Source organism: Pelobates fuscus, chromosome 7, assembly GCF_036172605.1.
Source record: "Pelobates fuscus isolate aPelFus1 chromosome 7, aPelFus1.pri, whole genome shotgun sequence".
NCBI classification, from domain to species: domain Eukaryota; kingdom Metazoa; phylum Chordata; class Amphibia; order Anura; family Pelobatidae; genus Pelobates; species Pelobates fuscus.
In genome coordinates this window covers 56,783,301-56,810,831 of record NC_086323.1, presented here as the reverse complement: position 1 = coordinate 56,810,831, position 27,531 = coordinate 56,783,301, and positions in this window count along the sequence as shown.

Below are 27,531 nucleotides of genomic sequence, written 5' to 3'. Positions count from 1 at the left end.
TGTACCTGAGCCGGTCCTTTCCTCTATAGTTCCGAAATGCAATATTGTTGCTAATACGAATCTCAGGATTCATTCTCCGTTACTGGCCGAGATCGTTAAGCTACAACATTTAGCACCTAGACAGACTCCTGTGGGTCGACATTTCGTTCCTCCTGCTCTTCAACTGGAACTGTTGCAGTGTTTCCATAACAGCAAGATGGCGGGACATCCTGGTATTCGCAAGACTTTTGCGTTGATCTCTAAGGATTTCTGGTGGCCTGCTTTACGTAGGGATACTAAAGATTTCATCGCTGCATGTGAGGTTTGTACTAAGACCAAACAACCTCATACGCTTCCTTGTGGATTCCTGCACCCCTTAGAAGTTCCAGAGAAGCCGTGGTCCTGCTTGGCCATGGACTTTATTGTCGATCTACCTATCTCTAAAAAACAGACTGTTATCCTCACCGTGGTTGACAGATTCACTAAGATGGCACACTTCATCCCTCTGCCTAAACTTCCATCTTCTCCCGAATTGGCCGAGATATTCGCTAGGGAGATTTTTCGCCTACATGGGATACCCTCTCAAATTGTGTCTGACAGAGGTTCCCAATTTATTTCCCGTTTTTGGAGGTCCTTCTGTTCGCAACTTGGTATCAAATTGAACTTTTCTTCTGCCTATCACCCTCAGTCTAATGGAGCTGCTGAACGTACTAACCAGAAAATTGAACAATATTTGCGATGTTTTGTTTCCGAACACCAGGATGATTGGGTCGGTTTGATTCCTTGGGCAGAGTTTGCACACAACAATCTCGTTTGCGATTCTACTCATTCAAGCCCCTTCTTCATGAATTATGGCTTTCACCCGTCTATTCTTCCTTCGGCTTCTCCTTCCCAGGGGGTGCCGTCGGTTGATGTTCATGTTGCTAATTTGAGGAAGTTGTGGGATCAAACTCGGCAAATCCTTACGCACAATTCTATGCTGGTTAAGAAACATGCTGATAAACGTAGAAGGGCGGCTCCGCTCTTTGTTCCGGGTGATAGGGTATGGTTGAGCACGAGGAACATCCGTTTAAAGGTGCCTTCCATGAAGTTCGCTCCCCGTTATATTGGACCTTACAGGGTGTTGTCTCGTATCAATCCAGTTGCGTATCGTCTAGCTCTTCCTGATACCTTACGCATCCCTAACTCGTTTCATGTGTCGTTGCTGAAACCTCTTATTTGTAACAGGTTCTCCTCCACAACAGCCCCTCCTTGTCCTGTTCAGGTGGAGGGTCAGGAGGAGTATGAGGTTAACTCTATTATTGATTCTCGTATCTCCCGGGGGAAAGTACAATATCTGGTCGATTGGAAGGGATACGGTCCTGAGGAGAGGAGTTGGGTACCTCAGGAGGATGTTCATGCTCCTCGTCTCCGCAGGGCGTATCACTCTCGCTTTCCATCTCGTCCCGGTTCTTTCCGCCCGGTGGGCGTATCTGAGGGGGGGGGTACTGTCAGGGTACCTGAAGTCTCTACCTCCGAGAGAGGTAGAGACTTAGACGTTCATCCGTCCGGACGCCATGTTTCCTCTGTTCCTCGCGGTCGACCCGGTCACACAAACGCCGGCCGCGAGGGAGTCTCTTCCTTTTGTAGCATGGTGCCCGGAGGCCGACGTCATCACGCCAATCCGGAACGACCTGTCACTCAGTCCGAGACAGACTAATCAGGTTTCGTCGGAGGCGTGTCTATCCTCTCTAGCCAGGGTATTTAAACATACTTCGCCCTGTTGCTCATTGCCCTGTCGTGGTTCTAGCCTGTCTAGTCACACAGTGCTCTGGTGTTTCTCAGTTATCCTTTTGGTTTCGACCCGGCTTGTTTCCTTACTCTGTTTACCTCCGTTATCCTTGACCCGGCTTGTTCCTCGCTTACCTGTCTTCTCGTTCCCTCGACCTCGGCTTGTCTCTGACCATTCTCTATACTCTCTGTACGTTAGCCCGGCCATTCTAAGGACCGGTATACGTATCCTGTACCTGTTTGTACTTTGCGTGTTGGATCCCTGTCCCGATCCTGACAGCACCCCCATCGGTCTTGGCAGTGGACAGCAGCACGCGGACTGGGACGGTCCACGACGGGCCCAACGTACAGCAGGCAAGTGCAGGTGCCCCTTCTGGGGGTCCCCTTGGCGTGGTGGGCAGGCGGGGAGTGAGGCCCGATTCCAGGGAGCGGGCGGACGGGGGGGCGGGTAGGCGAGCGGCCCAAGGGGAGCAGGGGTCGGGCGGAGGGCCCCTGGGGGGGGGTGCGGGATGCTGCAAAGGGGTCTCGCGGAGTGCAGACTGGGGGGGCTTCCGTGGGGGAGGGTGGGGGGTCCCTCGGTAGTTCGCTTGCGGGGCGGAAGGTAGCGCCTGCGGGTTCGGTGGATGTTAGGAGGGCGGTAGAGGGTAAGGGGAAAGGAAAGGCTCCGAGGTCCGGTCGGTCGGGGATAGCTGTCTCGGGGAGCGGGGTGTCACCGTCCGCGTCCGTGGAGGGCCCCGGGGGAGGTGTCCCTGGTCTGGGTTCCGTAGGAGCAGGGGTAGGTCGGGCTGCAGCGGGGTTGGGGCGCGGGGCGGGAAGCGGGGAGGGCGGGTCTAGTTCGGAGTCGGGTAGTGCTAGCCCCTCGCCGGTTAGGGCCCCCAGGACACGCAGACGGAGGCCCCGGAGCAGGCGCGCAACGTCAGGGAGTTCGGCAGGGTCCGGGTCCCCCAGGTTGCATCGACGGGGGTTGGCATCCAAAGGCGACGGTAGGAGTCGTAGTCCACGTGGCAGGGCTCTCAGGGCCTTTGGGGCGCGACGGCGGGAGGATACCCGGCGGGAGGCTTTGGCGGTTGGCAGGCGCTCCCCGGTTCGGGACGGGAAGGTGGTGGGGGAACAGTACGCCTTGCCCAGGACTTCTTCTCCTCTTTCCAGGTCACGGAGTCGCTCCTCATCTGAGTTTTCCAGGCACCGGGTGGGATCCCTGGTTGGCGGGACATCGGCGGATGGCGTTCATCCTGGACGGGCAGTGACGGACTGCGCAGCCCCGGGTATCCTCGGCTCCAGGGGCTTGGCCGGTGAGTCTACTGAATCGCTACAGTCCAGTGCACTAGTACAAACACTGCAGTCACTACTCCACTCACTGGGGGCGGGGGGTGGCACACAAGGTAGCGTAGGGCAGGTGTGGACGCAAGGGGGAGGTGAGGCGGGGTCCGGTCTAGGGACCCCGGCGGCAGTTGCGGGCGGGGAAGCTGTGTCGGCTTCCAGCGCGGGTGAGGCGGGAAGCGAACGGGCGGAGTTGACGGGTGGGGTGACGGAAGCGGCGAGGCAGCATGCGTATGTGTCCTTCGTAGGCCCGCTGGGGGTGCACCTCAAGCAGGAGGTGAAAGATAAAATCTGGAAGGGGGAATTCTGCGAGATCTTCTCTCTTCTTCCCTTGGAGGACTTTCTTGACCTCAAGGAGGAGGACAAGAAGGACGAAAAGAAAGAGGAGGAGGAGAAACGGCGGAGGTATCGCAAGATACCGAAGTCTTTTGGTAACTGGCTAAGGGCATTCTGTATCTTGGCCAGCGTAATCGGGGAAAAATCGCCGGGCTCCTGCTCGTCCCTGTTTTGCTACTTGGACGGCATATGGGAGGCATACCGCACCTATGGCGGATTGGCATGGTGGCGGTATGATGAGCAGTTCCGGCAGCGGCTGGCGGCGAATCCGGGCATGCGGTGGGACCAGATGGACCTGCCTCTCTGGATGAAGCTCATGATGGCGCAGAAGGCGCAGCCCTTTCAGCACGCGGCTGGCGCTAAGGGTCAGTCCTCCTCGTCGGCCGCCTCGCAGAAGGGCTTATGCTGGCTCTTTAATGAGGGCCAGTGCAAGTGGGGCGCAGCCTGCCGCTTCAAGCACGAGTGCTCGGGCTGCGGTGGGGCTCATGGGCTCCAACGTTGTTTCAAGAAAGGAAAGTCCGGGGGGACGGGAGCCTCTGCCGCGGTTGGCGGCGGAGGGTCTCCCACTACCTCGGGGGCTAACCCCAGTGAAACTAGACGCGATGGAGCCCTGGCTAAACCGCTACGGTAACAGGGCAGACGCGGAGCTGCTTAGGGCGGGGTTTGGGCAAGGGTTTGTCATTCCTTTTCGGGAGAGGGGTGGCACTGCGTGCCCTTATAATCTCAAGTCAGTGGTGGAGTTTCCAGAGGTGGTTCGGGAGAAGCTGGACAAGGAGGTGCGGTTGGGTAGGATGGCGGGGCCTTTCTCGGCCCCGCCGTTGGAGGGCCTTCGGGTCTCTCCCCTCGGAGTGGTCCCCAAGAAAGAAACAGGGAAGTTCCGGCTCATTCACCATCTTTCCTATCCTAAAGGGGAGTCGGTGAACGACGACATTGACAGGGACCTATGCTCGGTCTCTTATGCATCATTTGACCAGGCGGTCGAGCTGGTGAAGAGAGCCGGGCGTGGTGCGTTGATGGCCAAGGTGGATATCGAGGCTGCTTTTAGGTTGCTTCCGGTGCACCCGGCGTGTCACCACCTGTTAGGGTGCTTCTTTGAGGGGGGCTACTTTGTGGATTTGTGCCTTCCCATGGGGTGTTCCATTTCGTGCTCTTACTTTGAGAAGTTTAGTTCATTTCTCGAGTGGGTGGTGCGGATGGAAGCGGGAGATAAAGCGGTGGTGCACTATCTGGATGATTTCCTGTGTGTGGGGCCGGCCGGATCTCCCGCGTGCCAGCACTTGTTAGGTACTATTCAATGGGTGGCGGGCTGCTTTGGGGTGCCGCTGGCGGCGGATAAAACTGAGGGCCCGACTGAGTGCCTTAGTTTCCTGGGTCTGGAGATCGATTCAGTGCGGGGGGAATGTCGGCTGCCGCTGGCAAAGCTGGAAGGGTTGCGCGGCGTGGTGGCCGAGGTGCGTCGGGCACGGAAGGTGACCCTGCGCCGACTGCAGTCGCTGGTCGGTATGCTCAATTTCGCCTGTAGGGTGATACCCATGGGTAGGGTGTTTAGCCGCAGCTTATCGGCGGCTACCGCGGGGATTAGGTCCCCTCACCATTTCATCCGGGTATCTTCGTCCATGCGGGCGGACTTGGGGGTGTGGGATACCTTCCTCAGGGACTTTAACGGGACGGTGTTCTTTCGGCAAGGGGGCGTGTCGACAGCCGAGCTGGAGCTGTATACCGACGCGTCGGGTAGCGTGGGTTTTGGGGCCTACTTCAGCGGGAGCTGGTGTGCAGAAAAGTGGCCGGAGGCATGGGGGCGGAGCCCCCTCATGCGTAACCTGGCGTTTCTGGAGCTGTTCCCACTGGTGGTGGCGTTGGCTCTGTGGGGGGACCGGTTGAGGGACAGGAAGGTAGTTTTCTTCTCGGACAACATGTCCGTGGTGCACGCGGTTAATAATCAGTCTGCGGCATCGAGGCCGGTGGTGACTCTGCTGCGTCGCTTTGTTTTGTTGTGCATGTCCCTGAATGTGGTCTTTCGCGCGCGCCATGTGCCAGGGTACTTGAATGAGGTGGCTGACGCTCTGTCTCGTTTTCAGTGGTCCCGGTTTCGAATGATGGCCCCGGAGGCCCAGGACAGGGGTCAGCCGTGCCCGATCGAGATGTGGCAGCTAGGAGCGTCCTGCTTGGCGGACTCGTGAAGGCTTTGCTGGCACCGGCCACATGGGCCGCATACAGTAAGGTCTGGAGTTCATGGGAACGTTCCTGGGGCGGGCTGGGCCGAGGGGTACGAGGGGAGCCGCCTCTGGATGCCTTCTTGTGGTTTACCTTTCAATTACTGGCGGGGGGCGCCTCCCCGGCGGTGATTGACAGGAACATGGCTGCAATGGCGTTCTGGTTCAAGCTCCATGGGGGAGCGGACCTTACCAAGGCGTTTATTGTCCGGCAAGCACTCAAAGGGTATCGGAGGGCTCGGAGGGCCCCCGACGCTAGGCGCCCGGTGTCGGTGCATGTGCTGGAAGGGCTTGTTCAGGCGCTGCCCACCATTTGTTTCAATGCGTTTGAGGTGTCGCTATTCCGTGTGGCATTTCTTTTGGCTTTCTTTGGGGCGTTCCGCGTCGGGGAGTTGGTGAGCAACACCCGGGCGGCCACGGGGGGCCTACAGGTGTCCGGGGTACGTATACTGGATGGGAAGCTGGTGGTACACTTGGCTAGGTCCAAGACGGATGTGGAAGGTAAGGGCCGGGACGTTACGCTGGGGGCTCTGCCGGGCTCGGCACTGTGCCCAGTAGCTGCGGTGTCGGAGTATTTGGATCAGAGGCCCGCGGTTGGCGGGTCCCTGTTGGTCCATGCGGATGGCTCGTCGCTCTCGCGCTTCCAATTTCAGAAAGTTTTCAGTCTGGGTCTGGGTCGAATGGGACTGGATGCCGGCACATACGGTACCCACTCCTTTCGCATTGGGGCGGCCACGGAGGCCACACGTCTAGGTTTGGGGGAGGAGGTAGTCAAGCGGATTGGGAGATGGGAATCTGTTAGGTTCCGCTCATATGTACGCTTGGGTTTGTTGGAACACTAAGGGGCATTGGGGCGGCCTTGGGGGTACGGGTGGTTCTTATCCTGTGTTTTCTTTCTTCCCCAGGCCGGGTCGCTTGGATCGTGGGTCATTCCTTCGTTTTCTGGGCTGGACGGAGGGCTGCAGCTCGAGCACGAGGCCAGCAGCTGGGCTTTCCGGAGGGCCAGCTCGTAGTGCGCTGGTGGGGGTATCGGGGCTTTTGCTGGGGGGACGTCTGCAGGGCAATATTTGGTATGGTCGCAGGCGGGGCGCGGCCGGATATGCTAGTCCTACATGCAGGCGGTAATGACCCCTGGGCCTCACCCCGCAGCGGAGGCTGGTTAAATGGATGAAGCAGGATCTTAACAGGTTGGTTGATCTGCTTCCCGGGGTGATGCTGGTATGGTCTGAGATTGTTCCGAGGCGGCGGTGGCGTTACGCACGGGACCCGGTAGCCATTGAAAGATGCAGGGGTAAGGTGAACAGCCTGATGGCGAGTTTTGTCAGGAAACTGGGGGGAGTGGTGGTAAGGCACCAGGAGCTGGAGGAGGGGTTGGATGGGTATTACCGCTCGGACGGTGTACACCTTTCGGCAGTGGGTTACGACCTGCTGAACTTGGGTCTGCAGGAAGGGATGCAGAGGGCGTTCCTTCTTCGGGGTGGCGGAGCTCAGACAGCTTAAGGGGTCAAGGTCTGAGCTTGTGGCGGGATAGGGAGCTGAGAGAGAGGACATAGGCTCCCTATGAGGAACGTGAGGAACATGGAAAAATTGGAATTATGGTCAATGGTGGTTTCGAGTCCTGGAGGTGGCTCAGAACCTGGTGGGGCAGGGGTATCCGGGTATACCCCTGCCATGGTTACTTATGGTTGGCACTTGTTCGGTTCAAGTTGGCGAGGTTGGAAAATGTCGTTATATATTTGTATTTGTTATGTTGGGGGTCATTGCCCTCTATTAAAAAGAAGGATACGGATGAGAGGGGCGGAAGGTGGGGGCAATGACCCATGTTTATATGTTAACTTATTTAAAGCAATATTATCGTTATATATTATATAAATTATTTAATAAAGCTGTGGACAAATTTTCCCATATACCAGGTGTCAGTGTGTTATTGGGTTAGGTATGTGGGGTGGTTTTTGTCCAAGGTTCCGCCAGCCCATATGGCGACTATACACCGGTCATGTACCCCCATGTAGCCAAAGCACAGCTTAAGCGGAACAGGGCCTTGACAGAGGTTAGGAGGCGGGCCCAGGAGGAACAGACAGGACAGGGGGGTTTATGGGATATGTGGGTTTGGCTATTTAAGGGAGGAGCCATTTTGTAAGGTTCACTTCTAATTTCCTACCCGGTTTAGTTTGTCCCGCCCACCCTCCCTATATATTTATGTTTAGATAGGAGTTTCCCGTTTTTTCACAGCGGCGGGATAGGGAGCTGAGAGAGAGGACATAGGCTCCCTATGAGGAACGTGAGGAACATGGAAAAATTGGAATTATGGTCAATGGTGGTTTCGAGTCCTGGAGGTGGCTCAGAACCTGGTGGGGCAGGGGTATCCGGGTATACCCCTGCCATGGTTACTTATGGTTGGCACTTGTTCGGTTCAAGTTGGCGAGGTTGGAAAATGTCGTTATATATTTGTATTTGTTATGTTGGGGGTCATTGCCCTCTATTAAAAAGAAGGATACGGATGAGAGGGGCGGAAGGTGGGGGCAATGACCCATGTTTATATGTTAACTTATTTAAAGCAATATTATCGTTATATATTATATAAATTATTTAATAAAGCTGTGGACAAATTTTCCCATATACCAGGTGTCAGTGTGTTATTGGGTTAGGTATGTGGGGTGGTTTTTGTCCAAGGTTCCGCCAGCCCATATGGCGACTATACACCGGTCATGAACTAATCCTAAAAATCCTAATAATCACTTTCATAGAGCATGACTAATAGGATAAGATCCCAGTCCAATCTGGAAATAGCCTTGAAAAATAACAAAAACTTTTTTAATATCACTTAAAAATACTGGAGGGACACATTTATCCTACAAGTATAAAACGGTGAACACACCCCAAAAACAGGGGGGGGGGGAGGGGCGGGGGGTTCTATATCCAAATTCCCACAGCTATGCTTATACAAAATGTATCCAGTAAAGGGACTCTTTATTAAATTATTGGGGGGAAAAATAGGATACAGATTGAAAATAGGGCTGAGGAACAAAACTAGTTCCTTGAACTGGGTGGTTAAATCATAGAACAACTATAATCAAAAAAATGCTCTAATTGCTATGAGTGGTTACCGAAGTACTTTTCATGGTAACTTTACTTTATAATATCTCCTGGATGTAAGCAAAATCCTCATTGCCCTCATATATCCCCCTCCCCCCTTTTTTATTATAGTTGTTCTATGAGTTAACCACCCAGTTCACTGTTTAGTGAACTTTCATCTAACAATGTATCCTATCATTCGATTTCAGCAGCAATTATGAGGCTGTGTTCAGCCGTATTAACCCACTGCACTCTGTGTAATTAATAGACAAGGATAGGACTTGGTGTTGTATACATACCAACTATTTTTGTTCCCCAGCCCTATTTTCAATCTACAGTCAGGTCCATAAATATTGGGACATCGACACAATTCTAATCTTTTTTGGCTCTATACACCAACACAATGGGTTTGAAATGAAACACACAAGATGTGCTTTAACTGTAGACTTTCAGCTTTAATTTGAGGGTATTTACATTTAAATCAGGTGAACGGTGTAGGAATTACAACAGTTTGTATATGTGCCTCCCACTTTTTAAGGGACCAAAAGTAATGGGACAGATTAACAGTCATAAATCAAACTTTCACTTTTTAATACTTGGTTGCAAATCCTTTGCAGTCAATTACAGCCTGAAGTCTGGAACGCATAGACATCACCAGAAGCTGGGTTTCATCCCTGGTGATGCTCTGCCAGGCCTCTACTGCAACTGTCTTCAGTTCCTGCTTGTTCTTGGGGCATTTTCCCTTCAGTTTTGTCTTCATCAAGTGAAATGCATGCTCAATCGGTATCAGGTCAGGTGATTGACTTGGCCATTGCATAGCATTCCACTTCTTTCCCTTAAAAAACTCTTTGGTTGCTTTTGCAGTATGCTTTGGGTCATTGTCCATCTGCACTGTGAAGCGCTGTCCAATGAGTTCTGAAGCATTTGGCTGAATATGAGCAGATAATATTGCAGATCCTGCTGCTTTTGTCAGCAGTCACATCATCAATAAATACAAGAGAACCAGTTCCATTGGCAGCCATACATGCCCACGCCATGACACTACCACCACCATGCTTCATTGATGAGGTGGTATGCTTTGGTTCATGAGCAGTTCCTTTCCTTCTCCATACTCTTCTCTTCCCATGAGTCTGGTACAAGTTGATCTTGGTCTTATCTGTCCATAGGATGTTGTTCCAGAATTGTGTAGGCTTTTTTAGATGTTGTTTGGCAAACTTTAATCTGGCCTTCCTGTTTTTGAGGCTCACAATGGTTTACATCTTGTGGTGAACCCTCTGTATTCACTCTGGTGAAGTCTTCTCTTCATTGTTGACTTTGACACACATACACCTACCTCCTGGAGAGTGTTCTTGATCTGGCCAACTGTTGTGAAGGGTGTTTTCTTCACCAGGGAGTTCTTCGGTCATCCACCACAGTTGTTTTCCGTGGTCTTCCGGGTCTTTTGGTGTTGCTGAGCTCACTGGTGCGTTCTTTCTTTTTAAGGATGTTCCAAACAGTTGATTTGGCCACACCTAATGTTTTTGCTATCTCTATGATGGGTTTGTTTTGTTTTTTTCAGCCTAATGATGGCTTGCTTCACTGATAGTGACAGCTCTTTGGATTTCATATTGAGAGTTGACAGCAACAGATTCCGAATGCAAATAGCACACTTGAAATAAACTCTGGACCTTGTATCTGCTCCTTGTAAATGGGATAATGAAGGGATAACACACACCTGGCCATGGAACAGCTGAGCAGCCAATTGTCCCATTACTTTTGGTCCCTTGAAAAGTGGGAGGCACATATACAAACTGTTGTAATTCCTACACCGTTCACCTGATTTGGATGTAAATACCCTCAAATTAAAGCTGAAAGTCTGCAGTTAAAGCACATCTTCATTTCATTTCAAATCCATTGTGGTGGTGTATAGAGCCAAAAAGAATTGTGTCGATGTCCCAATATTTATGGACCTGACTGTATATCCTATATTCTCCAATAATTTAATAAAGAGTTCCTTTACTGGATACATTTTGTATAAGCATAGCTGTGGGAATTTGGATATAGAATCCCCCCCCCCTTTTTGGGGTGTATGCACTGTTTTATCCCTACCTTGTAGGATAAATGTGTCCATCCAGTATTTTTAAGTGATACTAATAAAGTTTTTGTTATTTTTCAAGGTTATTTCCAGATTGGACTGGGATCTTATCCTATTAGTCATGCTCTATGAAAGTGATTATTAACATTATTTCATTATTTTTCTTTTATTGCATATTTTGGGTTACCCCCTATAACCTCAGTGTACTCTTGCGACTTGTTTTTTGCTCTCCACAATTTTAAAGGGTAATCCAGACGTGGACCCCTTGCTCACGGTGCCTAGAGAGATATCAGCTATGCCTCACTGATGATGCCTAACAAGGTTGAAACGATCGTCTGGGGTTGCTGTATCTCTCGTGCAGAGAGAACTTGCTGGCATTTCGGATCTGGACTGCCCGTATGGGTGGGATCAGTCTGATATGCTTCAGAGATGTTCTCTCTGTAATGGCACAAGATGAGCTAAAACCAGCTTGAGTCCTGAGCGGGGACCCACCAAAGGGCAGGCTATTTCAGCTGCTGTCCGTCCTCAGTGTACTCTTGCGACTTGTTTTTTGCTCACCCCCTATTACCCAGTCTAGGTGACCTCTGAAGCTTAGAGACGGGACATGGGAGGATTTTACCATAATCACAGTCTCTTACTTTTTCTCTGTCCATTTTATGGATATAATTTATCATTGTAAATGTGTCATCATGTGATGGGATTTCAGCAAGGCCCAAAATTTAGTAGGCTGAAATCTCCATGTGGCATATGTTAAGTGTATCAGATTACAAATAGTTAAGTGAGTGAACTGAAATCACATTCCTCATTCCTTTGTCTTAATGAGCCATGCGGTCTGCCCAAATAAGGTGAGCCTGAATATCCTGTTTGCTGATTGGTTTAAGGTTTAAGGGAATGTGGGGGAGGAGCATTGTTAATAAAAAGCTTCTGCCATGTGTGCTCTGGGCTCAGATATTTTGGAACAGGAGTTCAGCTGAGACCCGATCGGTAACAATAAAGACCTTTTACTTCCTGAATAGACCTGCTTCCATCTCTCTATGTATGGCTTCTACGGTATTTCCCAGTAACATTCATAAATGTTTAAATGGAATAATGACTATACCTAAAAATTGCTACTTTCTCCTGAAACACCATGTTTCCTAGAGGCAGATCTGTGGAGAAAGATATTAGGATGACAATGTGATATCTAGGGGTGTGGCAACTGTGCCTTCAGTTGCCTGTGGCCTCCATTTTTGTGGTCTGGTAGGTGAAAAATGTGACAATTTTAGTGTTGCATCTTAAAGGCTCATTAACCTGTGTGCTATCTGCTCCTTATTACTGTATTCAAGGATTGACGTGAAATGTGATCTTAACTCTGAAATGTTGCAGCAAAGCTTTCCTATGTCAAGGGCCTAACGTGCTGATTAAGGCTCACGCTGCTCATTTGCATTAGCCCCCCCATCACTGGGTAACGTTGGAGAAGCCAGAGTGTTGACCCAGCACCGACCAAGAGAGATTGGGTGAGTACAGCAGTAAGGTTTTATTTTACCTTTACAGTGCAGAGGAGGGATGCAAGAGAGGCGGGGAGGGGGCAGAGTGAGCTATATTGCTAGAAATACAGATTTGTTTTCTTAGCACTATAGTATCCCTTTAATGTACTTGTTGTGGTGAGTATAGTAGGTCCCTGCAGGCATTTTCATGTAAACACTGCCGTGTACATTGCTGTCTAGGGACACCTCCTGTGGCAGTCACTCAGACAGCCACTAGAGGTGCCTTCTGGGTCAGTGTTTCACACTGTGCAGCACTGACATTCAGCGTCTCCACGCTCTGCATGGAGACACTAAAATTTCCTCATAGAGATGCACCGATTGAATTCATCTCTATGAGGAGATGCTGATTGGCGTCGTGCGGCGTTTTGCCGTGTGTGGTAAACATTGCTATTGCTGAGATTGTCAATTCTGATGATCTCGGCAATGGAAGTGGGACAGGGGCGGAGCCAGATGTGGCAGACCTGTGCAGCCCAGAAAGAAAGGTTAACCCTATTTATGGTGATAAGGGGAGGGGGGCACCTAAATAGTGCTTTTAATACTATAATGTCAGGAATACATGTTTGTTTTCCTGATCCTATAGTGTTCCTTTAAAATTTACTTGAATTCACTGTGAATTCCTGACAATTCTCACTTTAGTTAATAACACAGTAGGTCTTTATTATTGTTACCAATGTTACCAAATAGTTTTTAGGATGTTTAACTCCATCTGCCCCTTTGTTTTTATCTTGTTTGTACAGCTATCACATAAGGCTATCACATGCAGTTGTTAACTTCTGGATATTATTCTATGATTATGTAATGGTTGTAGAATGGGCAGTCACTGGTATTAAATATAGTCAATAGGAACTCAAGGACCAATTTACATTGACACTTCTGAAGGCCATTCGGGTGTGACTTTTAAAGTCTCTATGAGATAGAACATGACAAAATATCTTGCTTTTGCTCCCTGTCCAAATACTCTGATCTATTGACATTAGTTGCAGGTTTAGAAATTGTTTTTTGTATCTTACTGTCTGTGGATTGGCACTTCATGCCAATGTTATTATTGGGTTAATTAGATATGTTTAATTTATTACTTTGAAACAATTGATTGGAATCTGGTTCTTGTTATTTTTTGTTGTTGTTTTTTTTGCCTGTTATTTGTTCTGCATTTTCTTTGCTGACCCCATGTCATTTGGGATACAAGTGACATTTACTAAATGTCACTTGTATGTTAAAGGAGCACTCGTTCCTAAATGTCACTTGTACGCTAAAGGAGCACTCAATCCTAATTTTCTCTTGATTACCTAAATCACTATAGTGCATTGACTCATGCCCACCCATTCGTCCCTTTCTCTGTTAGTGGGTTCAATCACAGAAATAATAACATCAGTCAAAGCTGGGTGTTAAAGTGAAAAAAAGCTGTTCAGAAATCATAATTACGGGCAAGGAAACATTTTTAGTTGCTTCAAAAATGCCAAGAATTTTTTTTTAAATCTTGGCAAGGTTTTTTTTTACGAAAGTGTGTATTGTCAGGAATTCAAAGAGAAATTAAAACTGTAGGCAGAAAGACCGAATTGGTAAAAATTTCCAACTTGCCTACATGACCCATTTAGTCTATTTTGGCCTAACATTTTACATTCACTATGAATTTCTGACAAGCCATACTTTATTAGATATTACTGGTACTTTAAGTTCCCTGGAAATCTTTTTTAAATCTTGGCAACTATGATTACATAGCAGAGGTTTAGATGTTTAATCATCAGTCAGCAGTCTGAGCCATAAGGGTGGTAATGTGCCAAGGTGAAGGAAAAGGTTAAGCAACACATGTACGCCTCTTGCTATCCCTGATTACCTCTACTGCTCCTCCGGGAGACCATCGAAATTCAAGAAATTATCATGGAGGACACACCGTTAAAACTACAGTCAAAAGGTATAATCTCAATACCAATACCAAAAAGAAAAAGGTGCTCACTCTAAATACCGATTCCCACAGATTCTATAAATCTCTCAATAAATAAAAAAACACAGGAGCACACTCTACATAGTCCAAATAATCTTTATTGAATTTGTACTACAACTTACAACAGGATGTCACCTTTGTGAGGCATTCACAAATGTTTTTGAATATATATTTTTTTTTCTTTCATTTTGGACAATCTTTTATCTGTTGCTTTTTTTGCCATTTGTTTTAACTTATGTTTTTATTGGTTGTCACGTCTACGTCCTTTTTTTTAACTGTTTTGCTGTGACTTGTGTAATGTTTGTGGGATACTATTTATTTTAGGATACTCTATTTTTCGTGGAGATCTCTTGTATGTCAGATGTGGTAGTGTCTGCTTCATACACTTTACTTATTTCTTTACACCTCCACCCCCTTTGTTAGAAGTGAGGTGTGTACATGATATATTGCAACTTCCTATTTATTAGATAACTACTTCATTTGCATACATTTTCGTTCCTCCGAAGTTGTCACGAGAAGTATACCTAAACACAAAGGTAATGGGAGAGCCAACAGGAAAAACAGAGATATTGATAAAGTAGCCAGACTTAACGTCATAACCAATGAGACGAGAGACAAAATCAAAACACTAGCCAAGGTCAATGATAAATAGATAGTTGGAGAACGTATAACAATCCGGGTCACAATCACATAGGTACTCAAAATTTCTGTAAATCAGCCGAGGTCAATACCAGAATATACACAGAATACTCAAGAATACTCTAATTGGGAACTGTAGCGGAGCTGCAATATGAAATCCCAATATCTCCGCTGGTTAAGAAAGTAATTCAAAGTAAGCGCTGGAAATAAAGGCAATATCCCAAATCTCCCAGTAAACGGATGAAACACAGTACTGGGAGTCAACTGAGGTCTTTATTCACATGCTCCAGTATTTATGCAATTCCCCATGCAAGGGGTTTCCTAAGTCACATCACAGGGGTATTACAGGAGTGGACTACATGGGAAACTTAAATTACAGAGCATTTCTCTCACCATGCACTGCTGTACGAGAGGGATACTCCCACTAGAATATCCTGTTAATTGGGTTATCCCTCCATACAGCAGAACTGGGTTTTAACATAAAAATATGTAACTTTTGTTATATTCGTGTGATTAATATGAATGACCGTTCGGTAGATAGCTGGGGTCTGAGCGCATACTTCGTGCGAGTACCGCTCAGATCCCAGCTTAAATAACCGAACGGCACACGAAAACATATTTTATAGTGCATTCACCTAAAAGTACCGAACACCGATTGGGGAACCCAACACTAAAAGACCGGAGCTCCCGAACGGCCTGGAAGTCCGGCGGTGTTCGCGGCGTCGAGTAGACGATTTTAGTTCCAGGCGCTCGACGACCAAACACCGCTGGGCTAACAAAGGATCCAAGATGGCCGCCCGCCGCGTGGTCGGTAGTCGAACGATGGCCACCCAGGAAAGCACTTAACTACCGATTGCAACAATGTTGCAATCAGTTAATTGGAGCCACACGACCCTCTGTGTGTGGGCTCTTGTTCGGTACTTGGTTCATTTCACAAACAGCCGGTAAAGTTGCTAGCATACGAATGATCTATGTTATACAGACAAGCATACATTTCAACACAGTAAGCAGAATACATTTAAACATAGTATTACAGCAGTTTTCCGGACAACCTTTAAAGTCACAGCCATATAATCTGAATAATCTGTAATATTACCTCCAAACATGTGGAACAGCGATGGGCACCAGGTTCGCACCGAGTTATGCTAACATTTTTGTGGCGGATTGGGAATTAAATGCTATTTGGCATAATAATCCATTCGGTGCGAACCTGGTGCAATGTAGACGCTATATTGATGATGTTTTAATTATTTGGAAAGGAAACCGGGGTCTTTTAGAAGAATTTTTAAGTTATATTAACTCGAACACTTATGGCCTTAGATTCACAGAAGAAATTCATGACACTTGTATTAATTTTTTAGATCTCACTTTGTTTGTAAAAGAAAGGAAAATCCATAGTAAGACCTATTTTAAACCTACTGACGGAAATGGTTTTATTGAGTTCTCAAGTTGCCACCATCGCAAGTGGTTAACTAATATCCCTAAGGGACAACATATGTGGATTTTAAAAAATTGCACAGAGAAAGAAGATTTTAAAGAACAGGTCCAGGTTTTAAATAAAAAAATTTCAGATAGAAATTATCCTAAGGAACTTTTATGTAATACACAGAGAGAAATAGAGAGCCTTCAAAGAGAAGACCTTCTAACAAATGTGAGCAAAATGAAGAAGGATAATAAGAACTGTTCAGAATTTGCATTTTTAACAAAATTTAATAACAAAGCTAATTTAATAGAGAAGACAATTCGGAAAAACTGGCCTATTTTACTACAAGACACATTTTTAAAAAGGATTTTACCAAAGAGACCTAAAGTAATATATAAGAAATCTAACAATTTGAGGAATATTTTAGCCCCTAGTATTTTACCTAAAAAAGAGAGTGTTAAGGAGAGATGTAATTTTTTATCAGAGAAACCCAATGTTTTTTTCAGATGTGGAAGATGCACTACTTGCAAATTCCCAAAACATAAGGTTAAAGAATTTTGTAGCACGGTGACAAAAGAGACTTTTAAAATCAAGCACTTTATTAACTGTCAAAGCAAAAATGTGGTTTATATGTTGCAATGTAAATGCGGGGTTCAATATGTAGGACGCACTATTAGAAAATTGCACGTAAGACTATTAGAAAATTTTAATGGAATTAAGAACAAGAACGTGAAGCACAGTGTACCTAAACACTGTAACGCTTGTAGAGAGTTTGATTTTAAAGATTTTATTTGCATTGGTATTGACATGATTACACCACATTGGAGGGGTGGAAATACCGAGAAAATGTTGGCCATGAGGGAGACAGAATGGATATACAAAATGAAATCCTCTGTCCCCTCAGGACTTAATACGGATTTAGACATATTGGCCTTCATTGATTGATTTTGCACTAACCCCTCTGTTTTATCTCCCCTTTTTTATCTCTAATTTTATTAATTATTTATTTATTTATTATTTTTATTTTCTATTTTTTATTTCTCATTGTGTCTCTCATTATATCCCCTATTATTAGGTGACTCTCAGTGTATCTTTTGATCTTATCTGGATGTTCTTTTTTCACCTGTGTTTTTTAATGTTTCTAACATATTTTTAAATGAAACAAAATAAGACAAAATATTGATATGTCATATAGTATTAATACATTAAAAAGTCTCTAAATTTCTATTGCTCAATAATATTGCTTCCTTTTATTATCCTATTATCTATTATCTACAATTAAATTATATATTACGATCCTCAATGTTCACATATCTACGAATTCACACTTTTATTTGTTATTGTGATACCACACTATTTTTACTATTTTTTCTACGAAAGATATACCTCCACGATTGGTATTTTCACCTTTAAATCCTCTGATTTAGCTAGAGTACCATTATGTATAGAAAGCCATTATATATGTAATTTATGTATAATTGGTACCAGAAATATAAATGGACTATTTTTTAACTTGCTATATTCAGATTTTTATTATTTTTTACTATTATTCATTTATGTTTTTATAATTATACCTTTTTTCTAAGTCTATATTTTTTTCTACAAACCCATTTTCTATAAACCCTGTTTTTTATACATTTTTTATACCCCATCAGTCCTATTTATATTTGTCTCTTTTGTGGCCGATAGTGATTTATGTTAGGGGTTAGCTGGTAGTCAGGCAGGTCTGTACACACATTCCACATGAAATATGAGCGTTTTTGTTGTAGAACGCTCATAATGTGGATGTGTATAGTACCAATAAAGTTTTTCTGCGTCCCAGCGTGGTTGCGCATGCGCCGATCGGTCACGCGTGCCTCATGACGTATGTCGACGCGCGTGACGTGACGTGCGCATGCGCAATCACGATCCCGGAAGGACAGACCGGCGGACCGGCAGATTTAAAAGGGAGAGAAGATGGGAAGAAAGAAGATGCTCCTGACGAAGTCACACAGACGAAACGCGTTGAGCAACAGCTGGGACCCTGTATTTTGGTAGTAGCAGTCTCTTTTTTGTACTTTGGTTATTATTGGTTGTGCTGCATTTGTATTTAACTTAGTGCTGGTTTTAATCTTCACTAGTGATTTATTTTTTTGCCTCTTCACTTTTGTTGATTTTGCACTTTAGCATTTGCACCTTTTCATGATTTATATGCACCATTGTACTTTATTGTATTGAGCTGCTATACTTAAGGGACCTGTAGCCCATTGTGGCTTTTTTATCTTTTATCCACTGCACATATTGTGTGCTGATATTGTTCAATACATTTTTATTTTATCCACTCTACTTTTCACTCTTTCTTAACCCTATTTATTAGATCACCCGTATAGTGACTGTGGCGCCTTGTACCTTCTACGGTTTGTTTGCATGTTTTGTTTAAGGTTGGAGTGACCTGTATACAGAGTCTTGCCTGCACTTGGGTCTCACCACCATTCACCCGCCCTTGTCTACTATTATAATTTATTTATTTTTTTATTCTTTATTTATGCCAAGGTAAAAACAGTACAGTGAAAACACATTACATCGAAACATTGGAAGATATAGTAACAGTTTGTATGCCATGTCTCCAGTGCATCTTTAAAAACAAAAGAGTGACACTCCTTACATACTTTTCCTACACCGACATATCTTGGAGTGAGTAGAACAAACAATATAGCGTGGACACACGCATAAAACATAAAAGTAAAATCAGATAAGACGTGAATAAACTATAAATCACCACATATACATTTCTTTAGTCGATAGGACATGCCCTATTCTTTCTCAGGTTTTCATATGCGGGTTACAAAAATCCGCCTCTGAATCACCTAAGAATTGCAATCCGTCTGTTTCTGTGCGTACAGGTCCATGTCCTATCGTAATGCATGTTAGTTACGTATTGAGTGGTTATATTTCAACATTTGTGGTGAATGCTCACGGTAAAAAGAAAATAGAAGAAAAAAGATAAGAGGGGTAAGTAGGAAGAAAGAAAAAGGGAGTACGAGGGGGGGGGGTGGAGGGGGGAGGGTGCAGGGAAGAACCGGCCAGTTCATATCCAATCTATCTAATACCAGCCTTGGTAGTATCGTTAGCGTGTACCTCAGGCATTCGCTGCGCTGGCTTCCCAAGGGCCCCAAATTTTTTCAAACTTTTTTGTCGAGCCTCTAACCCTGGCTGTTAGGTCATCCATCAGATAATGATCTCTAATCTTCCGAATAACCATATCAATTTCCGGAGCCTCGCTCCGCAGCCACACCTGTGCCAATGCTCTCCTAGCGGCTAGGTTCACCTTATGCAACAGGGTCTGTTCCGCTTTTGTCCAGTTCTCCATAGATCTAGCCAGCAAGAACACCCACGGGTCCAGCTTAACCTCTCTCTCTCAAATGTGTCTTGTATCAATTGCGCAACCTGCCGCCAAAAGACCTGTGCTATTGGGCATTCCCACCACATGTGAACGTAAGTGCCCTTGAGGCCGCACCCCCGCCAGCATAAGTCCGTAGTAGTGTGGTTCATACGGCTCAACTTAACTGGGGTAACATACCATCGAAACAGCGTCTTGTATGCTTGTTCTTGTATTGAGACACACATAGAGGACTGCGCGGCCGCCTCCCACATTTCCTGCCATTCCACTCCTTCCAGTGTCTCCCCCAAGTCCGCCTCTCATTGATCTATATATGTAATTCCTCCCCATTCTAAAGTGTTATTGCACAACTGTGAGTATAGAAGCGAAATCAGTTTGCTCGGGAATTGTTCTTTCGCGCACATTCTTTCAAAGAATGTCATCTTTGCTACTGCGGCTTTTTTAACCTGAGTGTCTTGGGCGTAAGCTCTAATCTGGAGGTATCTAAAAAAATCAAAGGTTCGCAAAGATGTTTTGTTGCTCAAATCCTCAAATGTCACCAACGACCCTCCCTCATACAACTGGTATAATCTCTGCAACCCCGCCCGTTCTATGCCTCTAAAATCCCGGGCCGTCATTCCTGGTAGGAATGCCGTGTTCCTCAAGAGAGGGGTCATCGGAGAGGGGGAGGACGCCAGGCCATACTTAGGAGCGGCCGCGTCCCATATCCTCAGAGAGTTGATAATCGCAGGACAGGGCACTGTGATGTGTGGTCTGTGCTCTCTAGGTGTCCATATATAGAACTGAGGCATATCCAGTCCCATAAGGGATGCTTCCAGGTCTACCCATCTCCTTTCTTCCGGTGGAGAGTGCCACATTGCCACCTGGGCCAGTTGGGCTGCCTCATAATAGAAGAATAGAAGTGTGGAAGGCCCAGTCCACCCCTGTCCCTAGCTCGGTAGAGGATGTTGCGTGAGACTCTATGTTTCTTGTTTTGCCATATGAATTTGCCTATCGTTTGTTGAAGTGGCCCTAAGTCAGACCTAGTTACTTTAATCGGGAGTGCCTGAAACAGGAATAATATTCTGGGGAGTACATTCATTTTAACAGAATGGATCCTCCCTATCCAAGAAATCGCCTTATCAGTCCAGTTCTCCATGTCCGCTATCAACGTCCGTATCAGCAGGGTGTAATTCTGTTGAAACATTTGAGATGGGTCTGCCGTTAATCGGATGCCTAAATATTTGATGTAATCCCTCGCTATTCGTAGGCTATGTGTCATCCTTATGTAAGTGACGTCCGTCTCTGGCATACCTATAGGTAGTACGCTAGACTTGTCCATATTCACTTTGTATCCGTCCAACTCCCCAAAATCCTTCAGTACGGTCGTTAATGCCGCCATGGAGTCTCTCGGTTCAGTCAGAGTCAATAATACGTCGTCCGCAAATGCTGATACCACATATCTTTGCCCACCTACATCTATCCCTTTAATGTCCGAAGCTACGCGTATTGCCTGAAGGAGTGGTTCTAACGATAAAGCAAATAACAAGGGGGACAACGGGCAGCCCTGTCTAGTACCGTTGCTCAGATCGAATGGCTTTATCCTTGCGCCCGAAATGCGAAATTGCGCCCTGACGTTGGTGTACATGGCTCGCACTGCCGTCGTAAACTGGGCTGGGAAGCCAAAATGATCCAGCAATGTAAATAAATAAGGCCATTTAACCCTGTCGAACGCCTTTTCGGCGTCCAACGACAGTAACATTGTCGGTATTTTCCTGATGTTTTGTCTCCATATGAGATCCACATTACGCCTGGTATTCTCAAAAAGCTGTCTATTTGGTATAAACCCCACCTTATCTGGGTGAACTAATCGAGACAGCATTGGGTTAAGCCTGGCGGGCAGAATTTTCGCCAGTAGTCTGGAATCGTGGTTGATAAGGGATATCGGGCGAAAGTTTTCCGGGAACGACAGATCCCGACCTGGTTTCGGCAGTAATACAATATCGGCTAGTGACATGTCTCTATCAGGAGGTCCTCCCTCCAGTAACTCGTTGAACCAAGCTTCCATATGCAGGACTAGTTCTTCCCTAAAAATTTTATAATAAGAGCCATCAAAACCATCCAGTCCTGGTGCCTTATTGCTCTTCAAGGCAGAGTTTGCTACGTCCACTTCCTCTGCCGAGATAGGTTTCCTCAAGTATTCAACATCCGCCTCTTTTAGTTTTGGCAAGTCCAGCCCGGTAAGAAAAGCTTGTAATCTGTCCCTCTCACTTTGTACTCTGGCCGGGTCTGTTGTGGAATGATTGTATAATTGTGTGAAAAATTCTGTAAATACCGTTGCTATGTCTGTTGGGTCTGTGCGGCTTTGACCCGAGGCATCCTTGATTTGTGTGATGTGGGTCCTCTGCTGTCGTGGTCGGAGCGACCTCGCCAGCAGGGTGTCCATCTTGTTAGCTTTTTCGAAGTAGGTCCGTTTAGACCAAATGATAGCCCGCGCCGTCTCGTCAAGTAGCGTTCCTCTGACCGAGGCCCTTAGGTCCTGGACCGCCCGCAAATTAGTGAGTGTAGCGTCCGTCTTATGTTTTTGTTCAGCCTTACGCAAAGACTCCAGAAGGGATGATAGCAATAGGGCTTTGCGCTTTTTCTTTAGTGTAGCTTCGCGAATCAAAATGCCTCTAATCACCGTTTTGTGAGCCGACCACACCGTCACCTTAGACAGTCCTGATTCGGCTTCTCTGGCAAAATAGTCAGTCAATTCCCCCTTACCGTCTCAACAATCTCAGAATCACGAAGCATAGACGTATTCAATTTCCAGGACCACGGGGACGCCACACTTAGTCTATCTAGTGTTAAGGACACATCTGCGTGATCCGACCAAGTGATGGAGCCTACAGTCGACTCCGACACCTTGGGAACCGAGGAGGGATTGACCAAAAAGAAATCAATTCTCGAGTAGGTATCGTGGGGTGCTGAATAAAACGTAAAATCGTCCTCATCAGGGTGTTGCGCCCTCCAAACATCAACAAGGCCTGTATCCTGTATGAAGATATGTAGTAATTTGTCTTGCCCGCCCCTGTTGTGTGATCTAGGGAGGTTTTTACCAGATCCCCTATCTCTCGCTGGGCATGGAGCTGCATTGAAATCGCCCCCTACTATCACCATTCCATGTGGCAATGCATTGATTACCTGAGTCAATTCCGCCCAGAACTCCTTGGAGGGGTCGTTCGGGCCATAAAGATTAAGAATATGTATACTATGGGAGTAGAGTGTTCCTGACAGGAGTACGAAGCGGCCTCCCGAGTCTGTGTGTATCTTTGTAACAGTGAGCGGGCATCTGTGATGGATCAAAATTGCTACCCCATTCCTCTTATTTAGAGCTCTAGACTCATAAGTGGTGCGGTATGTATGGTCCCTAAGCGCAAACTTCGCTGACGCTTGAATGTGTGTCTCCTGCAGGAAGGCTATGTGTCTCGATTTAATCTTTTGAGGTCCCTAAACATAAGGCACCTTTTTTTGGGTGCATTAAGTCCCTTAACATTCAGTGACAATATCTTTACCGGCATGGACCCGCCCTACTGGTTTCGTTATGATAGGGCACATTGTTACGCATGTGCACTAAATTGACCCCAGGTACCTTTCTCGTTGGTGGAAGGACCATGGTTCGCCCGTATGCTCTAGTCTGCTCAGTGCATGCGACATCAATCAATGTTTTCTCACCGGCCGTCCCGCTTCCTTTCCTTGATTGGACTTGCACGTCCCTCAGGTGAACTCCATTTAATCTCCGGCCAATCCTTAGGGGTGTCTCCCCCATGCCCCCCTCCAGGGAAAAGTAGGGTAGGGAATGCAAAGGGAACAAAAAGGGAAAGGAAAAAAGTAAAGTGGAAAGAAGGAAAACAAGAATTGAGAAACATATAGCCATAGCCAGGCATGTGTGGGGTGTGAGTCCCTGTTCCTCCAGTATTCCTGAAAGGTCCTATAGGAGCAGGGACTCAGACCAACCTAAATTTTAAATTATAAATGAGACCGCATTCTCATAGTAAAGCATCGTAAGCCTCCATTGCCGTTACAGTCGCCTAGTAGGGGCATCTCACCACAATCTGCCTAGGGTCAGTATACTTGTACACCATTCTGGGCTCTCCCCTTCCCCCATCCATCCGCCCATCCCGCGATATTCCCACCCTCCTGATCCCCTAAAAAGTATAATGTTGCCACCAAAGATGAGAGCTGTGACATAAACCCCTAAGAAAGCCCGGCCAGGAGAGCTATGGCGAGTACAGCGTAGCCCCAGCTCACACTTCAGGAAAAATGTAGAGCCCAAATAAGTATGGTACAGTCCCCGTAATCAAAAATGAGAATTGGAGCAGCTGAGACTCACGAGAACCCCCCTCCCATCACAAAATCGCAAATCCCGCGCCTTACATGTGTTTAACCCCCTAAGGACACATGACGTGTGATACATGTCATAATTACCTTTCCTTCCTTAAGTTCGGTCCTCAAGGGGTTAAGGGGCCCCCTGAGACAATGCTCTACTAGGTGGCGCGAGTGACACTGACAAAAAGATAGCGAGGAACAATGGTATCCCCCCGCCACCCACCACTACGTATCTTGGTAGTTAGCCTCGGTTTAAGCTAGATGGCAACAATCCAACATATAAATACATAGAAGGATATGAAAACAGGCAATGCATTAAAATAAAGCAATAGTTGTGGAACAGAAAAAAAGAAAAAACAAGTTATCTCCCTGCCGCAATCCGCCCCGCCGCCCACCCGACGGCTATTTTGAAAAAATTAAGTTCAGGTCCCGAAAATCATCCATGCACCTGCAAGCATCTGCACTGTGTTTCAGTCAAAACCTGGGTGCGGGCATGGATGAGCACTGACCCGAAGTCCCCAAAAAAAGGGGGATACTACCCTCAACTTCGCCTTAGGTAGTTCCTGCCAGGAGATAGAAACCCTAACCCTCCCCATGGCAAATCGGAGCCCCCCCGTAAGAGAGCCTCAGGCCGAGTGTAGAGGGCCCAATTTTAGCGGGTATAAGAGCCCCCAAACACCCCAAAAAGATAAAAAAAACTGAAGAACTTGCCCGCAAATAGAAAAAACACCTCCTCCCAAAATCAGGATGCAGAACACCCCCCACCAGCCATCCCCACGAGGAGTTGGCCCCAAAATGGAATAGAACACCCTTCAGACCTCACTCGCCCGCCGTGTACCAATCTCGGGGGAGGGGATGCACCGTCGCCATCGCTGCATCTGGGATCGTGATTCTTCCTGTTTCTTGCACCCCTAGCTCGTGCAGAAATGACACCGGGTCGCCCCCCGGGTGTAAAATCTTAGAGCGGCCGTCCTTAAACGCCATCAGCCGAAACGGATATCCCCATGCATATTTAATGGAATGCCGCTGGAGCAATTCCGTTATAGGCCGCCATTCCCGCCGCTTTGGAATTCTTTGGAATTTTCCCACGCTGTGTAAAATGACACAGAGCACTGTGATTGGATGGATTTCAAGCCATACAAAGGGGGGGGGACCCTAGTCACCCCTCCCCCCCCCCCACAAAAAATAATGAGGGGGGGACCTTTAACTAAAAACCTGTTTAAAAAAAAAAAGAGAGATAAAAACAACTTACCATTCGATGTTTTCTTTCTTCTAAAATCTTCTTTTTTCAGCCCCAAAAAAGGCCAAATAAAAAACCATAATAACCGACGCAATTAAAAAAAAAAAACGAGCGCAAAAAAATAATAATCCATCTTCACCCATGGAGGGCTCCGCGCAGACTGAGCTCTGCAGGGCGAGGGAAGGCTTATAAAGCCTTGCCACGCCCTGCAATTAGGCTAAGAACACTCTGATTGGCTGGTTTAAGCCAATCAGAGTGCTCTTTGTCATTTTACAAGCGTGGGAAAGTTCTTTGGAATTTTCCCACGCTGTGTAAAATGACAAAGAGCACTCTGATTGGCTTAAACCAGCCAATCAGAGTGTTCTTAGCCTAATTGCAGGGCGTGGCAAGGCTTTATAAGCCTTCCCTCGCCCTGCTGAGCTCAGTCTGCGCGGAGCCCTCCATGGGTGAAGATGGATTATTATTTTTTTGCGCTCGTTTTTTTTTTTTATTGCGTCGGTTATTATGGTTTTTTATTTGGCCTTTTTTGGGGCTGAAGAAAGAAGATTTTAGAAGAAAGAAAACATCGAATGGTAAGTTGTTTTTATCTCTCTTTTTTTTTTTAACAGGTTTTTAGTTAAAGGTCCCCCCCTCATTATTTTTTTGGGGGGGGGGGAGGGGTGACTAGGGTCCCCCCCCTTTGTATTTAGGGCCCCCACCCACCGCTCAGGGGTGGGGGCCGGGGGGGACAGTAGATCCCCCCCTATTGTTATTTTTAGGGCCCCCACCCACCGCTCAGGGGTGGGGGCTGGGGGGGGACAGTAGGTCCCCCCCTATTCTTATTTTTAGGGCAACCACCCGCCGCACAGGGGTGGGGGCCGGGGGGGACAGTAGGTCCCCCCTAATTTTTAATTTTAGGGCCCCCACCCACCGCTCAGGGGTGGGGGCCGGGGGGGGAGGACAGTAGGTCCCCCCCTCATTATCTTCATGGCCCCCACCCGCCGCCCAGGGGTGGGGGCCGGGGGGGGGAAGGAGAGTAGGTCTCCTCCCCCCCCTTCAACCACTATTGTGGCCATAAAGAGTCCCTGTGGGTCCTCCTCTTCGGGCTTCAGCTGTCAGCTCTAGCCACTCCCACAGCAGAGCTGACAGCCTCAGCACACAAAGCGTGTTCACAGTGCTTTGTGTGCTGATAGCCCGTCTGAAGTATTCACCCATGCGTGAATACGTCAGACGTGAGGCCTTTTTAGGGCCTCTGAACTCGGAAGTCCCTCTGGTGGCCGTCTGATTGACTGCAACAAGAGGTGTTCCAAGCTTCCTATGTAAACACTGCATTTTCTCAGAAAATACAGTGCTTACAAGAAAAAGGCTGCAGGGAGCTGTAGCACTCACCTGAACAACCTCATTAAGCTGAAGTTGTTCAGGTGACTATAGTGTCCCTTTAATGTGCTTCTTCTTGAGCCACTCCTTTGTTGCCTTGGCTGCGTGTTTTGGGTTATTGTCATGCTGGAATACCCATCCACGACCCATTTTCAATGCCCTGGCTGAGGGAAGGTGGTTCTCATCCAAGATTTGATGGTACACGGCCCCGTCCATCTTCCCTTTGATGCGGTTCAGTTGCCTTGTCCCCTTAGCAGAAAAACACCCCCAAAGCATAATGTTTCCACCTTCATGTTTGACGATGGGGATAGTGTTCTTGGGGTCATAGGCAGCATTTCTTCTCCTCCAAACACGGCTAGTTGAGTTGATGCCAAACAGCTCGATTTTGGTCTCATCTGACCACGACACTTTCACCCAGTTCTTCTCTGAATCATTCAGATCTTTATTGGCAACCTTCAGACAGGCCTGTACATGTGCTTTCTTGAGCAGGGGGACTTTGCTGGCGCTGCAGGATTTCAGTCCTTCACGGCATAGTGTGTTACAAATTGTTTTATTGGTGACTATGGTCCCAGCTGCCTTGAGATCATTAACAAGATCCTCCCGTGTAGTTTTGGGCTGATTCCTCACTGTTCTCATGATCATTGAAACTCCACGAGGTGAGATCTTGCATGGAGACTGACAGTTATTTTGTGTTTCTTCCATTTGCGAATAAGTTGGCTCTGGACTTATAAGGCACATCAGCTCCTCAAATATTCAGAGTATTGCAGTTTATATCACAGGAACAGCAGGAAATTCCAGGTCCAAAGTGAAAAAAAAGCTTTTTATTTTTTTGTTCCCGATTTGGTGGATAGGGTGAGCACACTTAAGGAGTGCTCCTAATCCCAGCTTGTTACCTGTATAAAAGACACC